The 12,216-nt window shown below is 43.2% G+C and overlaps 1 protein-coding gene across 5 annotated transcripts in view; it reads right to left on the bottom strand.

Moving 5' to 3' along the window:
* Positions 1-12,216, bottom strand: part of LOC110500887 (EH domain-binding protein 1-like protein 1) — a 62,142-nt gene that overhangs the window by 42,263 nt on the left and 7,663 nt on the right. The gene's annotated exons all lie outside the window — the stretch shown is intronic.

The raw sequence follows: 12,216 nt of genomic DNA, 5'->3' as shown, positions 1-12,216 counted from the left end.
GCCCAGGCTCTGTCGCAGCCGGCCGCAACCGGGAGGCCCACGGGGCGGCGCACAATTGGCCCAGCGTCGTCCGGGTTAGGGAGGGTTTGGCCGGCAGGGATATCCTTGTCTCATCGTGCACTAGCGACTCCTGTGGCGGGCCGGGCGCAGTGCACGCTGACCAGGTGCACGGTGTTTCCTCCGACACATTGGTGCGGCTGGCTTCCGGGTTGGATGGGCACTGTGTCAAGAAGTTGGGTTGTGTTTCGGAGTACGCATGGTTCTCGACCTTCGCCTCTCCCGAGTCCTCAAGGGAGTTGCAGCGATGAGACAAGTCTGTAACTACTAACAATTGGATACTACAAAATTGGGGAGAAAAAGGGGGTAAAAAAATACAATGTCTGAACATACATTAACATTGTTAACAAAAATACTCTGATTTTTCTGCCAATTCTCACTTAATTGAGAGGAAGTATGTTTGATATGCTTTTTACATGAGCATCTTTCAGAAAATCATGAGGCGATTTTAGGCCCTTTTTAGACATATACTGTTGACCTACAATACTCTACAAGTGCATCAAATGTCTAGTGGGCTCTCTGCTACATTTTATGACCACCACCAACACAGCTGAACGGGAAAATGGATTCAATGGGACCTCCCTCTGCTGGTGATTTGCTGAATGGAGGGCTGTGATGTCAATTTCTAATGTAGAAAAAAAGTAGCAGAAAGCACACTCTGTATATTTGATGTGTTTCAAGAGTATTCCAAACAATATGTCTCAAATTAACAACATAAAAAAAGAGTACTTTTGAGATATTAATATTTGTAATGTTGAATAAATTAATGTGTATATTTATTTTCTCACAGTATAGACATACTCCATATTTTAAAACACACTATTAGGAGTATAATGACAATGTGGTAGTATCATGTACGGTTCACAGATCATTGGGTCTTACAGGAAGCAGGGAGGGTATAGGTCTGAAAAAGAGCCTAAGTTGGCCATGATTTTCCCAAAAATGGTTTGTAAAAACGATGTTAAACATCCTTCCTCCCAATTAAGTTTCTATGTGAGAATTACCAGAACAATCTGAGATACCCCCCCAAAACAATTCCGGCCATGCTGGTGTGGAATCACCCTAACGTAAGCTGGGATATCCTACTGGGCACACACACACACAGGTTGAATCAATGTTGTTTCAACCAGTGACTTTGAACCAATATCATCTGTGCCCTGAGGGATCAGTGTTTCCTTTGAAAATGCAGTATTTGATTACCTAACCCACTTCAGGTAATAATATATATACATTTATTTAACTAGGCAAGTCAGTTAACAACAAATTCTTATTTTCAATGACAGTCTAGGAACAGTGGGTTAACTGCCTTGTTCTGGGGCAGAACGACAGATTTGTACCTTGTCAGCTCAGGGATTCAAACTTGCAACCTTTCGGTTACTAGTCCAACGCTCTAACCACTAGGCTACCTTGCATTCTTCATATATACCACATACTGGGGTATTTGGAAAAAGCCACAGGATGATTTTCAATACCGTCAAAACAATTTATTTGAAGTTGTTCAATAAATGTGAATATTTACCTGCAGTCAACTTGTGCAATACATTAGGAGATAAAGCAGATTGCGCTCTTCATTTCACCTGTCACATTATTTTACATTATGAAGCTTACCGTAGTTCCCCAGAACAGTTGAGCCAGTCACATTATTTTACATTATGAAGCTTACTGTAGTTCCCCAGAACAGTGGAGCCTGTCACATTATTTTACATTATGAAGCTTACCGTAGTTCCCCAGAACAGTTGAGCCAGTCACATTATTTTACATTATGAAGCTTACTGTAGTTCCCCAGAACAGCTGAGCCAGTCACATTATTTTACATTATGAAGCTTACCGTAGTTCCCCAGAACAGTTGAGCCTGTCACATTATTTTACATTATGAAGCTTACCGTAGTTCCCCAGAACAGTGGAGCCAGTCACATTATTTTACATTATGAAGCTTACTGTAGTTCCCCAGAACAGCTGAGCCAGTCACATTATTTTACATTATGAAGCTTACCGTAGTTCCCCAGAACAGTTGAGCCTGTCACATTATTTTACATTATGAAGCTTACCGTAGTTCCCCAGAACAGTGGAGCCTGTCACATTATTTTACATTATGAAGCTTACTGTAGTTCCCCAGAACAGTGGAGCCAGTCACATTATTTTACATTATGAAGCTTACCGTAGTTCCCCAGAACAGTGGAGCCTGTCACATTATTTTACATTATGAAGCTTACCGTAGCTCCCCAGAACAGTGGAGCCAGTCACATTATTTTACATTATGAAGCTTACTGTAGTTCCCCAGTACAGTGGAGCCTGTTACATTATTTTGCATTATGAAGCTTACCGTAGTTCCCCAGAACAGTTGAGCCAGTCACATTATTTTACATTATGAAGCTTACCGTAGTTCCCCAGAACAGTTGAGCCAGTCACATTATTTTACATTATGAAGCTTACCGTAGTTCCCCAGAAAAGTTGAGACAGTCACATTATTTTACATTATGAAGCTTACTGTAGTTCCCCAGAACAGTGGAGCCAGTCACATAATTTTACATTATGAAGCTTACCGTAGTTCCCCAGAACAGTTGGGACAGTCACATTATTTTACATTATGAAGCTTACTGTAGTTCCCCAGAACAGTGGAGCCAGTCACATTATTTTACATTATGAAGCTTACCGTAGTTCCCCAGAACAGTGGAGCCTGTCACATTATTTTACATTATGAAGCTTACCGTAGTTCCCCAGAACAGTTGAGCCAGTCACATTATTTTACATTATGAAGCTTACCGTAGTTCCCCAGAACAGTGGAGCCTGTCACATTATTTTACATTATGAAGCTTACTGTAGTTCCCCAGAACAGTGGAGCCTGTCACATTATTTTACATTATGAAGCTTACTGTAGTACCCCAGAACAGTGGAGCCAGTCACATTATTTTACATTATGAAGCTTACCGTAGTTCCCCAGAACAGTTGAGCCTGTCACATTATTTTACATTATGAAGCTTACTGTAGTTCCCCAGAACAGTTGAGCCAGTCACATTATTTTACATTATGAAGCTTACTGTAGTTCCCCAGAACAGTTGAGCCTGTCACATTATTTTACATTATGAAGCTTACCGTAGCTCCCCAGAACAGTGGAGCCAGTCACATTATTTTACATTATGAAGCTTACTGTAGTTCCCCAGAACAGTGGAGCCTGTCACATTATTTTGCATTATGAAGCTTACCGTAGTTCCCCAGAACAGTTGAGCCAGTCACATTATTTTACATTATGAAGCTTACCGTAGTTCCCCAGAACAGTTGAGCCAGTCACATTATTTTACATTATGAAGCTTACCGTAGTTCCCCAGAACAGTTGAGACAGTCACATTATTTTACATTATGAAGCTTACTGTAGTTCCCCAGAACAGTGGAGCCAGTCACATTATTTTACATTATGAAGCTTACCGTAGTTCCCCAGAACAGTTGAGACAGTCACATTATTTTACATTATGAAGCTTACTGTAGTTCCCCAGAACAGTGGAGCCAGTCACATTATTTTACATTATGAAGCTTACCGTAGTTCCCCAGAACAGTGGAGCCAGTCACATTATTTTACATTATGAAGCTTACCGTAGTTCCCCAGAACAGTGGAGCCAGTCACATTATTTTACATTATGAAGCTTACCGTAGTTCCCCAGAACAGTTGAGCCAGTCACATTATTTTACATTATGAAGCTTACTGTAGTTCCCCAGAACAGTGGAGCCTGTCACATTATTTTACATTATGAAGCTTACCGTAGTTCCCCAGAACAGTTGAGCCAGTCACATTATTTTACATTATGAAGCTTACTGTAGTTCCCCAGAACAGTTGAGCCAGTCACATTATTTTACATTATGAAGCTTACCGTAGTTCCCCAGAACAGTTGAGCCAGTCACATTATTTTACATTATGAAGCTTACCGTAGTTCCCCAGAACAGTGGAGCCTGTCACATTATTTTACATTATGAAGCTTACCGTAGTTCCCCAGAACAGTGGAGCCAGTCACATTATTTTACATTATGAAGCTTACCGTAGTTCCCCAGAACAGTTGAGCCAGTCACATTATTTACATTATGAAGCTTACCGTAGTTCCCCAGAACAGTTGAGCCTGTCACATTATTTTACATTATGAAGCTTACCGTAGTTCCCCAGAACAGTGGAGCCAGTCACATTATTTTACATTATGAAGCTTACCGTAGTTCCCCAGAACAGTTGAGCCTGTCACATTATTTTACATTATGAAGCTTACCGTAGTTCCCCAGAACAGTTGAGCCAGTCACATTATTTTACATTATGAAGCTCACCGTAGTTCCCCAGAACAGTGGAGCCTGTCACATTATTTTACATTATGAAGCTTACCGTAGTTCCCCAGAACAGTGGAGCCAGTCACATTATTTTACATTATGAAGCTTACCGTAGTTCCCCAGAACAGTGGAGCCAGTCACATTATTTTACATTATGAAGCTTACCGTAGTTCCCCAGAACAGTTGAGCCTGTCACATTATTTTACATTATGAAGCTTACCGTAGTTCCCCAGAACAGTGGAGCCTGTCACATTATTTTACATTATGAAGCTTACCGTAGTTCCCTAGAACAGTGGAGCCAGTCACTTTATTTTACATTATGAAGCTTACCGTAGTTCCCCAGAACAGTGGAGTCAGTCACATTATTTTACATTATGAAGCTTACCGTAGTTCCCCAGAACAGTGGAGCCTGTCACATTATCTTACCGTAGTTCCCCAGAACAGTGGAGCCAGTCACATTATTTTACATTATGAAGCTTACCGTAGTTCCCCAGAACAGTGGAGCCAGTCACATTATTTTACATTATGAAGCTTACCGTAGTTCCCCAGAACAGTGGAGCCAGTCACATTATTTTACATTATGAAGCTTACCGTAGTTCCCCAGAACAGTTGAGCCTGTCACATTATTTTACATTATGAAGCTTACCGTAGTTCCCCAGAACAGTGGAGCCTGTCACATTATTTTACATTATGAAGCTTACCGTAGTTCCCTAGAACAGTGGAGTCAGTCACATTATTTTACATTATGAAGCTTACCGTAGTTCCCCAGAACAGTGGAGCCTGTCACATTATCTTACCGTAGTTCCCCAGAACAGTGGAGCCAGTCACATTATTTTACATTATGAAGCTTACCGTAGTTCCCCAGAACAGTGGAGCCTGTCACATTATTTTACATTATGAAGCTTACCGTAGTTCCCCAGAACAGTGGAGCCAGTCACATAATTTTACATTATGAAGCTTACCGTAGTTCCCCAGAACAGTGGAGCCTGTCACATTATTTTACATTATCTTACCGTAGTTCCCCAGAACAGTGGAGCCAGTCACATTATTTTACATTATGAAGCTTACCGTAGTTCCCCAGAACAGTGGAGCCAGTCACATTATTTTACATTATGAAGCTTACCGTAGTTCCCCAGAACAGTGGAGCCTGTCACATTATTTTACATTATCTTACCGTAGTTCCCCAGAACAGTGGAGCCAGTCACATTATTTTACATTATGAAGCTTACCGTAGTTCCCCAGAACAGTTGAGCCTGTCACATTATTTTACATTATGAAGCTTACCGTAGTTCCCCAGAACAGTGGAGCCAGTCACATTATTTTACATTATGAAGCTTACCGTAGTTCCCCAGAACAGTTGAGCCTGTCACATTATTTTACATTATGAAGCTTACCGTAGTTCCCCAGAACAGTTGAGCCAGTCACATGTTTGTTTGTAAATAGCACAACGGGAGAAAGCCGGAGCTGCTGAGTTCATAAAGTTCTATATCTATCAGCGAGTCTGTTGTTCAGCGTACATGAGGTGATGAAGTTATTCAATTCACTACTAAATGTTTGCCATCAGATATCTTATAATGTCTTTCTGCCAGAAGTCAAAATAACTCTGCATGAGTAATCTGTACAGTTGCCATTTTTTCCCTTTCCCCAGTATTCACACCCCTTTATTTTTTCCACATTTTGTTGTGTTAAAGCCTGAATTTAAAAATTATTAAAAAAAAAAAAAATTGTGACTGGCCTACATACAATACCCCATATAATGTGAAAGTGGAATTACGTTTTGCAAATTCATAAAATATTTAAAGCTGAGTCAATAAGTATTCACAGATCAAACACAGATTCAACCACAAAGACCAGGGAGGTTATCTAATGACTCACAAAGAAGGGCACTTATTGGTAGATGGGTAAAAAAAAATAAAAAGCAGACATTGAATATCCCTTTGAGCATGGTGAAGTTATTAACTATGCTTTGGGTGGTGTATCAATAAACCTACTCACTACAAAGTTACAGGTGTCTTTCCTAACTCAGTTGCTGGAGAGGAAGGAAACCACTCCGGGATTTCACCATGAGGCCAATGTTGACTTTAAAATAATTACAGTTTAATGGTTGTGATAGGAGAAAACTGAGGATGGGTCAACAACATTGTAGTTACTCCACAATATTAACCTAATTGACAGAGTGAAAAAAGGAAGGAATACAAATATTTCTAAACATGCATCCTGTTTGCAACAAGGCACTAAAGTATTACTGCAAAAAATGTGGAAAAGCAATTCACTTTGGGGAAAATTCAATACAGCACATTACTGAGTACCACCCTCCATATTTGGAAGTATAGTGGTGGCTGCATCATCTTATGGTTATGCTTGTAATTGTTAAGGACTGGGGAGTTTTTCAGGATAAAACATTTACAGAATGGAGCTAAGCACAGGCATAATCCTAAAGGAAAACCTGGTTCAGTCTGCTTCCACCAGACACTGGGAGATTAATTCACCTTTCATCAGGACGATAACCTCAAGCACAAGGCCAAATCTACACTGGAGTTGCTTACCAAGAAGACAGTGAGTGGTCGAGTTACAGTTTTGACTTAAATCTGCTTGAAAATCTATGGCAAGATTTGAAAATGGTTGTCTAGCTATGATCAACCACCAATTTGACAGAGCTTGAAAATAACAATTGGCAAATATCTAGGTGTTCAAAGCTCTTACCAAGAATGGCTCACGGCTATTCATTTTGAATTCAGGCTGTAACACAACAAAATGTGGACTAAGTCGAGGGTTTATGAATCCCCCCCTCCCCCCATAAAGTTATTGGAATTAAGGGACAATAAGATAAAAGCTTAAGGAATGACCCGTTGGCCTTCTCTCAAATACAAACACACACACACACATCTGTCTGCTGCGTAAACACAAGAGAAGGAGGGGAAGCGTCAGCCATCTTGTGACTCTGTTCAGGGCTGTAACTCAGGGTTTCCCAAACTTGGTCCCGCCCCCGACGTTTTGGTTTTTGCCCTAGCACGACACATCTGATTGAAATAATCAAAGCTCTAACTAACAGACTGAGTATAGAATGAACTCCACAATGGGATCAACATCAACAAACTAACTATAGCCTGAGTGTCAGAGAGGATGCCTCCTCTGGTTGCTTCTGCTATGTTCAGCAGGTCCCACTGTAGCAAAAACTTTCTAAAACATCATCATTGGACACGTTTGGGGTAGGTAGAACCTCCATGTTTCACACCTTGCTCCCTACTGAACAAATCTCAGTTTGGGCATGTTTTTTTTCTTCACTTGTGCAATTACAGTCCTCAGGGCCCTATTACTGGAGGGTGTGGTCCCTAGCAACCGTCAGGCCACAATACTTCACCTTGTCTCCAGCAGCTGCGGCCAGCTACCTCCTACATGTACGTCACACAAAGATGGTTGTCTACCAACAGACCTATTCTAGACTAGATCAGCTATTATGTAATCCTAGAAGAGATTCGTTTTGAGGATGTGAAATAACCTAGTGCCATGTTGTTGACCTTTTTTCATCTCCCAATAACAAGAACCAATAGTGAGAGTCGGCAAGATAGTCAGTCCGGACGACTCCGACAGAAAACAAGCAGCAGGCTATTTGCAGGTGGAAATGTAACAGAATGCACTCTTATGTCTTCTTAGTACGCTAGAATGAACATAGGTTCTTAAAAGTTGAACTGCCTGTGAGTAACTAACTACTTGTTTGCTGGCTGAGGATGAGAGAAGTAGGGAGGTAGAGAGTAAGGGTAGAGTAAACAGTATGACTGGACGGGATGGGCCTCTCTCATGTTGCAGGCCAGTTATAGAAGCTGGGAGGATCGGAGAGTAAGGGCAAAGTGGAGGAGGCTGGGGGAAAGGTGAGGTGGTGGGGGGGCCACAGAAATAGACCCGTGGAATGGTGGGGCTTAACCATTAGGTTAACTGCTAACTCACCCACCAGCCAGCCAAATATCAGCCTTCCCCATACACCTGCCAGCCCAATATCAGCCTGCCCAATATCAGCCTTCCCCATACACCTGCCAGCCCAATATCAGCCTGCCCAATATCAGCCTGCCCCACACACCTGCCAGCCAAATATCAGCCTGCCTCACACAACGCCAGCCAAATATCAGCCTTCCCCACACAACGCCAGACAAATATCAGCCTGCCTCACACAACGCCAGACAAATATCAGCCTTCCCCATACACCTGCCAGCCAAATATCAGCCTGCCTCACACAACGCCAGCCAAATATCAGCCTTCCCCACACAACGCCAGACAAATATCAGCCTGCCCCACACAACGCCCAGCCAAATATCAGCCTGCCTCACACAACGCCAGCCAAATATCAGCCTTCCCCACACAGCGCTCTAGAGTTGTCTACCTTTGGGGATGTATTGTACGCTTTCTGAACTTTTCTAGAGACAATATTATATAAGAGGTGCCGGTAATCAAGCAGTAGAACATTTTAGGACCAGCCCAACATAAGCACTGATGTGTTGCACAATGAAGTTACCTAATTGGGAAATACATGAGACGTAATGGTCGGTAAGTAACCCGAGCTTGCCACTGACTGACCTGTCACCTAATTGGGTCACTCAACATGCTGATGCCACTGAAACAAGTGTTTACAGGGGTAGTTATACCAAGTAGCCTAAGGGAAATAACCATAGTTGTGTGAATGGGACCACATCGTCTTATAGGTCACGGTGTTATAAGAGATAATCTGTACCATAACACTTTCATATTACATCCTGTCACATGAGTGTATGTTTTTGTTCCCACTCCCAGCATGCATTCTTGAGGAAAAACACTTGACAGACTAATGCGCTGTATTTGGAGAGAATGTGCAGAACGAACCAGGACATACGGTGCATTCTACAAGCTTGGCACACCAGTAATTGGGGAGATTCTCCCATTCTTCTCTGCAGATCCTCTCAAGCTCTGTCAGGTTGGATGGGGAGCGTCACTGCTCAGCTACTTTCAGGTCTCTCCAGAGATGTTTGATCGGGTTCAAGTCTGGGCTCTGACTGGGCCACTCAAGGACATTCAGAGACTTGTCCCGAAGTCACTCCTGTGTTGTATTGGCTGTGTGCTCAGGGTTGTTGTCCTGTTGGAAGGTGAACCTTCGCCACAGTCTGAGGTCCTGAGTGCTCTGGAGCAGGTTTTCATCAAGGATCTCTCTGTACTTTGCTCGCTTGGCATTCAGGCCAAAGTGTTCAATCTTGGTTTCATCAGACCAGAAAATCGGGCTGTCTTGTGCCTTTTACTGAGGAGTGGCTTCATCTGGCCTTTCGAAAGTTCTACCATCTCCACAGAGGAACTCTGGAGTTCTGTCAGAGTGACTATCGAGTTCTTGGTCACCTCCTTGAACAAGACTAATCCTATTTGGCAATAAAGCCTCCTCTCATGCTGCCAAACATACCCTCGTAAAACTGACTGTTCATAACCTGCCGATTCTTGACTTCGGCGATGTCATTTACAAAATAGACTCCAACACTCTACTCAGCAAATTGGATGCAGTCTATCACAGTGCCATCCGTTTTGTCATCAAAGCCCCATATACTACCCACCACTGCGACCTGTATGCTCTCGTTGGCTGGCCCTCACTACATATTCGTCGCCAAAGCCACTGGCTCCAGGTCATCTATAAGTCTTTGCTAGGTAAAGCTCTGCCTTATCTCAACTCACTGGTCACCATAGCAACACCCTCCCGTAGCATGAGCTCCAGCAGGTATATTTCACTGGTCATCTCCAAAGCCAACAACTCCTTTGGCCGCCTTTTCTTCCAGTTCTCTGCTGCCAGTGACTGGAACGAATTGCAAAAATCACTGAAGTTGGAGACTTATATCTCCCTCACTAGCTTTAAGCATCAGCTGTCAGAGCAGCTTACAGGTTGCTGCAGCTGTACACAGCCCATCTAGCTACCTACCTCATCCCTATATTTGTTTTTCTGCTCTGTTGCACACCAGTATTTCTACTTGCACATCCTCATCTGCACATCTATCACTCCAGTGTTAATTGCTAAATTGTAATTACTTAGCCACTATGGCATATTTATTGCCTTACCTCCTTACTTAATTTGCACACACGGTATACAGGTTTTTCTATTGTGCTGTTGACTGTACGTTTGTTTATTCCATGTGTAACTCTGTGTTGTTTTTGTCGCACTGCTTTGCTTTATCTTGGCCAGGTCGCAGTTGTAAATGAGAACTTGTTCTCAACTGGCCTACCTAGTTAAATAAACATGAAAAAAATAATAGGTCACCTAACAGTATGAACTCTGAAGATAGATGAGGGGCAATCAATTCACATATGGTGTCCAGGGCACAGCTGGGAGCTGAGGGGGGTCTATAACAAGCAGCAACAGTGAGAGACTTATTTCTGGAGAGATTCATTTTTAAAATTAGAAGCTCGAACTGTTTGGGCATAGACCTGGATAGTATGACAGAACTCTGCAGGCTATCTTTGCAGTAGATTGCAACTCCGCCCCCTTTAGCAGTTATATCTTGACGGGAAATGTTGCAGTTGGGGATGGAAATTTCAGAATTTTTAGTGGCCTTCCTAAGCCAGGATTCAGACACGGCAAGGACATCAGGGTTGGTGGAGTGTGCTAAAGCAGTGAATAAAGCAAACTTAGGGAGGAGGCTTCTGATGTTAACATGCATGAACCCAAGGCTTTTATGGTTACAGAAGTCAACAAATGAGAGCGCCTGGGGACACACAGGGCCTGGGTTAACCTCTACATCACCAGAGGAACAGAGGAGGAGTAGGATGAGGGTACGACTAAAGGCTACAAGAACTGGTCGTCTAGTGCGTTGGAAACAGAGAATAAAAGGAGCATATTTCTGGGCGTGGTAGGATAGATTCAGGGCATAATTTACAGAGAAGGGTATGGTAGGGTGCGAGTACAGTGGAGGTAAACCTAGGCATTGAGTGACGATGAGAAAGGTTGCATCTCTGGAGGCACCAGTTAAGCTATCTAAGGCATGTTGAGTGGGACTAGGGGCTCCGCAGTAAAATAAAACAATGAGAGCTACCCTCAACAACAGTATACAAGGCATACTGACATTAGAGAGGCATAAAGCAATCACATGTGTTGATTGGGAGAGCTAAGACAACAACGGGTAAAGAGCTAAGACAACAACAACAGGTAAATGGCGATGAATGAGCAGAGAGGGTCAGTTAGCTACACTCAGGGCCTGAGTTCGAGGCTGGGGCCGACAGATAAACCAAATGAAGTACCGTGTTAATGAACAGTCCAGCAGGCATCAGCTGTGTAGCCGAGTGATCATAGGGTTCAATGAGCAGCAATAGATGAAACAGGGAGCCGTTCGGTAGTCGTTACTATGCTAGGTGAGTGGGAGACACGGCGTTCAGAAAGATAGCGGGCCGGGGCTAGCAGACATACACAACGCAGAGGCCGGTTGAGAGCACATCGGCCGAATTAGCAGACCAGTAGTGATGGATCGGCGGGGCTCCATGTCGACAAAGGGTCCAGGCCAAATGGCAAGAGAGGTACTGTAGTTGGTGTACTTCGTTGTCTAGCCGGGAGATGGGCCTAGCTCGAGACTAGCTCGAGGCTAACTGGTGCTTGCTTCTGGACAAGGGCGTTAGCCACATTAGCCACTCGGTAGCAGCTAGCTAGCTGCGATGATCCAGTGTAATGGTCCAGAGCTTGCTGTAGGAAGCCGGTGATGTAGTGGAGAAAAGCAGTCCGATATGCTCATGGCTGATATCACCCTGTGCAGACTGGCGGGTATTATCCAGGCTAAAGCGTCTAGTGTCTGAGCTAAAGGTAAAGACTGCTAGCAGTGGCTAACAATGACTAAATAGCTAGTAGCTAATTAGCTGGCTAGTCTCTGA

This window comes from Oncorhynchus mykiss, chromosome 21 (assembly GCF_013265735.2).
Source record: "Oncorhynchus mykiss isolate Arlee chromosome 21, USDA_OmykA_1.1, whole genome shotgun sequence".
NCBI lineage: Eukaryota > Metazoa > Chordata > Actinopteri > Salmoniformes > Salmonidae > Oncorhynchus > Oncorhynchus mykiss.
Note: the sequence above shows the minus strand (reverse complement) of the source record. Positions and strands in the feature narration are given on the sequence as shown.